This window comes from Piliocolobus tephrosceles, unplaced genomic scaffold (assembly GCF_002776525.5).
Source record: "Piliocolobus tephrosceles isolate RC106 unplaced genomic scaffold, ASM277652v3 unscaffolded_41424, whole genome shotgun sequence".
Lineage (NCBI taxonomy): Eukaryota > Metazoa > Chordata > Mammalia > Primates > Cercopithecidae > Piliocolobus > Piliocolobus tephrosceles.
The window spans coordinates 19,964-26,214 of record NW_022325893.1 but is presented as its reverse complement, the minus strand read 5'-3'; the positions used below and the strand labels follow the sequence as shown (position 1 = coordinate 26,214).

General features: G+C 41.6%; 1 long non-coding RNA gene and 1 pseudogene across 1 annotated transcript; both read left to right on the top strand.

The window, feature by feature from the left end:
• Positions 1-610, top strand: LOC113223462. Its single transcript, XR_003308746.1, has 3 exons — positions 1-117; positions 217-321; positions 481-610. It is a non-coding gene; the product is annotated as an uncharacterized LOC113223462 (long non-coding RNA).
• Positions 611-1,265: 655 nt separating this feature from the next.
• LOC113223461 lies at positions 1,266-2,975 on the top strand (annotated as a pseudogene).
• Positions 2,976-6,251: the final 3,276 nt, after the last annotated feature.

Below are 6,251 nucleotides of genomic sequence, written 5' to 3'. Positions count from 1 at the left end.
AGGACACGCTCAACAAGCCAGGAAGTACCACTGCATCGGGGGTGGCTCGCCTGAAGAAGACCGCCACTGCCGGAGCCATCTCGGAGCTCGCGGAGAGCCGCCTGAGGAGCGGCACAGGTAGGAGGGACCGGGCAGGCGGGACCCGGCAGGCCTTCAGTCCTGGCCACATGGAAGCACTTCAGTGACCCATGACCCATCCAGTCCTTCCCTCGTCAGGTATTTCTTGACCACTTACCCTGTGCCGGACCTGTTTTAGGCAGATGACGTCACTGCCCACAGGGAGTTTACATCTAGAGTGGGGAGACCGATGAGAAACAAAAGGTAACTGGGTGTGCTGTGGTTTCTTTGGTCCCTCCAGAGGTCCATTTGTCACCATGCGTGTGTGAAATCCTGACATGCAGGCAGGGCGGTGTATGTTGTGGGGCTGTCTGGATGCAGAATGCATTAGAGAAATAAATGAACCCTGTCAATCCGTTGGAGAGGTGGATGTCTAATATTTGTACTGAACCCTATGGAAAGCTGGCAAGAGCCTCGCCCAGCAGCTGTGGAAGGCTGCTCAGAGTGACTTGGATGGCAGTGGCAGCTGGAAGCTGTGAACCTTCTCAGTGTTGCTCATTTTTTGAGAATCCGAAAAGGTTTTTCAATCATTATATTTGAGTTCAGAGCATGTGAAACATGCAATATCAAAGAATTTGTTTAATTTTCTCTTTGTGCATATAGATAATAACTCTAAGCTTTCATGGTCTAACTCTTACAGTGCAGCCCTCAGTGTATTGCTACATTGTCTAAGATGGGAAAAATAACTGAAATACATCATTATTAATTTTTAATGTGTTGAAGGGTAGTACACTTATAATTTTTGTGCTTTTTTCATAAAAGTCACATTCAGGCTAGATCTCAAAAGGTATATTTTAATTTATTCGGTTTTCAAAAAGTTGAATCTGTGAAGACTATATGTGGCTTTCTTTTATTGGATATAAGGGGAATCGCCTGGTTTTTCTATATAATGGCTTTACCGTTGTAAACACTGATATTGTACTAAACATACACACACACTTGGTTTTTAAAATACGGTAAACAAAAGTACCATTTATTTTTATCAAGCCAGCCTAACACTGATTCCAAAAGTTAATAAAGCCCCACTCAAAAAAAGACAGACTGGGAGGAGCCTAGGGGCAGGGTGGGAAGGAGGACCAGCCGAGTCCCGGATGTGGTGAGTGTGGTGTGTCCCCAGGTGCAGGAAGGTGGCGAAGGGAGGTGAATCCCAGTGGATGGAGCGAGGAGAAGGGTGGGAGGAGAAAAAGGTGGGAGGAGGACCAGGTGGGAGGGTGGCAGTTCACTCAGGACCCAGCGGGGGCAGCACGCTGAGGTGGGTCACAGCGTTCCTGAACGGCAGCCCTAAGAACAGAAAGGTGGTTGCTGTGTATGGAACTTTATCTGATTTGCTTTCTGTGGTCAGCAGTAAACTCAGCATAAAAGCCACCAGTGTGTATAATGGGAAAGGTGGGCTGATTGATGATATTGCTTTGATCAGGGATGATGATGTTTTGTGTGTGGAGGAGAGCCATTTATTGATCCTCACACAGATTCTAAGCCACCTGAGGGATTGTCAGGATTCCACACAGACTGGCTAACATTAAATGTTGAAGGGCGGTACTTTATAACCACACAGAGCACTTTAGCGAATAAAGACCCTGACAGTATGCTGGCCCATGTGTTTAAGGACAAAGGTGTCTGGGAAATAAGCAAGATCATAGAGGAGCTTTCTTAATTGACCGAAGTCCTGAGTACTTTGAACCCATTTTGAACTACTTGCGTCATGGATAGCTTATTGTAAATGATGGCATTCATTTATTGGATGTGTTAGAAGAAGCAAGATTTTTTGGTATTTACTCATTGATTGAACACCTAGAAGTGGCAATAAAGAATTCTCAACCACCGGAGGATCATTTACAATATCCCGAAAGGAATTTGTCAGATTTTTGCTAGCAACTCCAATCAAGTCAGAACTGCAATGCCAGGGTTTGAACTTCAGTGGTGCTGATCTTTCTCGTTTGGACCTTCGATACATTAACTTCAAAACGGCCAATTTAAGCTGCTGCAGTGTTGCACATGCAAATCTTTGCTGTTTAAGTCTTGAACAAGCTGATCTCCCTGGATCAGTGCTTGACTGTGCAAATCTCCAGGGAGTCAAGATACTCTGTTCTAATGTAGAAGGAGCATCCCTGAAACTGTGTAATTTTGAGGATCCTTCTGGTCTTTTTTTTTTTTTTGAGACGGAGTCTCACTCTGTCCACCAGGCTGGAGTGCAGTGGCGCGATCTTGGCTCACTGCAAGCGCCGCCTCCTGGGTTCACGCCATTCTCCTGCCTCAGCCTCCCTAGTAGCTGGGACTACAGGCGCCCGCCACCGCGCCCGGCTAATTTTTTTGTATTTTTAGTAGAGACGGGGTTTCACCGTGGTCTCGATCTCCTGACCTTGTGAGCCGCCCGCCTCAGCCTCCCAAAGTGCTGGGATTACAGGCGTGAGCCACTGCGCCTGGCTGATCCTTCTGGTCTTAAAGCCAATTTAGAAGGTGCTAACCTCAAAGGTGGGGATATGGAAGAAAGTCACGTGACAGGAATTAACCTGAGAGTGGCTACCTTAAAAAATGCAACGTTGAAGAACTGTAACCTCAGAGGAGCAACTCTGGCAGGAACTGATTTAGAGAATTGTGATCTGTCTGGGTGTGATCTTCAAGAAGCCAAGGAGAGGGTCCAACATGAAGGGAGCTAGATTTGAAGAGATGCTGACACCACTACACATGTCACAAAGTGTCATATGAGAATTTTAGGGGCCAGAGGAAGATGTACAAGATGAAAATGTTTTCCTTATCACTTTTCTTTCTCCACCCTCTCAGTTGTCTAGAAGAAATAACACTAAGGAAATTAAAAAAAAAAAAAACATTTAGAGGATTATGCTTGTTCTCAGTGGTGCATAGGGCAAAAAATTGATTTTTTTTCCATATTCTTATTTTTTTTTTTGAGATGGAGTCTTACTCTGTCTCCCAGGCTAGAGTGCAGTGGCATGATCTCAGCTTACTGCAAGCTCCGCCTCCCGGGTTCATGCCATTCTCCTGCATCAGACTCCCTAGTAGCTGGGACTACAGGTGCCCGCCACCACGCCTCGCTGATTTTTTTGTATTTTTAGTAGGGACGGGGTTTCAGCGTGTTAGCCAGGATGGTCTTGATCTCTTGACATTGTGATCCACCTGCCTCGGCCTCCCAAAGTGCTGGGATTATAGGCATAAGCTACCACACCTGGCTTATATTCTGATTTTTAACAGAAAAGCACTCATTTAATAGATGTAGGGAAACTAGATATTGTTGCCTTTTGAATGCGGTAGGGGTGTTTATCTGGTTTTATGACCAGGAATAGTATATATTATATTTGCTCTTAAATAGGCATGATGTAGAAATAGCATCTTGGTTTGAGGTGCATTTGAGGATTTTAATTTATGGAAAGCACAACATATGTGATTATATTTATTGAATACCTAGATGTAGTATGGATATTTAAATTGTAAAAACTTTATGAAAACTTTGAAAAGGTTGTTCAGGCTTATAAATAGCTTTAGTGATGCCTCCCTCTTTAAATACCTGTCACACCATATGAATATGGTGAGCTCAGACTTGCTAAGACTCTTTTCAGGTTCATTTTTATAATGTTTACTTTTTAGGACAAAACACTAGCTAAGTTAAAGTAATATCCAGTTCTTACTGATTGAGACAGAGTGGAAAGAAAGACATCATTGTACATCACTGTCATTCCAAAGGTACAGTGGAACTCTGGATGGAGGAAGAACTTACCTATCACTACAACACTTATAAATGAGCATTTCTCAGAATTTTATTCTAGCAAGTTCCACTCAACACCAGACCAAGCAATTCTGTCTATTCACACTATTAGCCTAGTTTTCTCATACAATCAGCACAAGCATAGGAAGATACTTCAAAACCAAAAAGCCAAGGTGCATCATTAATATTCATTTAATTCAAATACCAAATAGTTTACATAGGGCCAGCTTAGAAATAGATATTAAATCCAGATCTACTGCAATCAAAGCTTACACAATATCAATGAATATGGTAGAGGTGCCTGTTAAAAGCCAATGTAGTATAATTGCAGCTAGAACCCTACAGTGGGGAATGAGGAATTTTAAACATACATTTGATTACAGCCACCAAAATATATATGTATATATAGAAAGTAAAAATAAAGGTATTTGGCTGGTCCAAGAGGTAATACCAATCAGTCAGCACCTATGATTCTTTTACTTACATTTTTTGATTTTTTGTTTTTGTTTTTTGAGACGGAATATCACTCTGTTGCCAGGCTGGAGTGCAGTGGTGTGATCTCGGCTCACTGCAACCTCTGCCTGCCAGGTTCAAGCGATTCTCCTGCCTCAGCCTCCCGAGTAGCTGGGACTATAGGTGCACACCACCACACCCAGCTAATTTTTGTATTTTTAGTAGAGGCAGGGTTTCACCATGTTAGCCAGGATGGTCTTGATCTCCTGACCTTGTGATCCGCCCGCCTTGGCCTCCCAAAGTGCTGAGATTACAGGCGTGAGCCATGGCGCCCAGCCTGTTTTTTTCTTTAAACAAATTTTAGCCCAATTTTCTTGAGTCATTTTCTCTCTGCAACAGCAGAGGAAGGGCCTGTACTTCCCTACCAATGACCTGGTGTCCTTACATCTACCCTAAGAGCAGGGATATTAGCTGTGTTCACAGGGTTCTGAATTCTACAGACTCATCAACATGAGGCAAGGAATCATTGAAAACCACTTTTGTCTCCTTTGGGAGAATGACACATCTTTAGTATTTATGTAGCCTATTCTTCTATATCTAAATATGCAAAGCTTTCCTTAACAGTAAAGGGTACATATGCATAGTGGGAGGAGATCAGACCTTTACAAGTGAAGGAAAGCAACTTCAGAAATGAATTATGTTCTTTGCTTTATTATTTTTCTCAAGACAGAGAAGTATTGTATTGAGCGATTATCTAGTTTCATAATCAACATGTGCCTAAATTATATTTAAATCATTTCACTCTGTACTATATTTTCAGGAATTATAGAATGTGTTATTCATTCACTTAAAGGTACCTCTGTAGAAATAACCTAAAACTGCAGAAGGATCTGAAAGATCTAAACATGGTGTGCTTAGAAACTGCAGATTTTAGATCTAATGTATATTGCATTAATAAACGATATAAAGTGTTGAAAAGGAAAAAAAAAAGACAGACTGATCCCATGTTCAAATACTAATATAAAAATTTGAGATCAGCTTGGCGTGGTGGCTCACACCAGTTATCCCAGCACTTTGGGAGGCCAAGGCAGGTGGATCACGAGGTCAGGAGATCAAGACTAGCCCAACTAACATGGTGAAACCCCATTTCTACTAAAAATACACAAATTAGTTGGGCACGGTGGCGGGTGCCTGTAATCCCAGCTACTGAGGAGGCTGAGGCAGGAGAATCGCTTGAACCTGGGAGGCGGAGGTTGCAGTGAGCCGAGATCATGCCACTGCCCTCCAGCCTGGGTGACAGAGCAAGACTCCATCTCAAAAAAATAAATAAATAAATAAAAATTAAAAAAATTTGAAATAAAAATATTAGCACGTAGGATTGAACAATACATTAAAAGAACAGTAGTGTACATCACAACTAAGTGAATTTATGCCACCCAAGAATGGATGAATATTAAGAAATTTTGGAATACAATCCATCATACCATATTAACAGGCCAAAGAAGAAAAACTGTACAGTTATCTCTATAGATGCAGAACATACATTTGACACAATTAACAATCTTTCTGATTTAACAACAAGCTCTTGATAGACTGTACATGTGCAGAGACATCTTTAATGACGTATGTGTCACAAACAAAAGCCAGCGATTCCCATTAAAGTCAAAGGTAATTCAAGGTTGCTTACTATCACCACTGTCATCTAAAATTTTCTGTAGATATTAACCAAGGCAGTAAGATAAGAGAGATATAGAAGCACATACATATTGGAAATGAGGGAGCAAAATGATGATTGTGATCAGATAATAACATTGTATGCTTTGAATTTCCTGAAAATTGTGTCTTAGAATTTTCTTAAATTCTATTAGAGACAATAAGAGTTTGGTATGTGGCTAGTTGTAGACTATAATATCTCAATAGCTTTTTTTTTTTTTTTTTTGAGATGGAGTCTCACTCTGTAGCC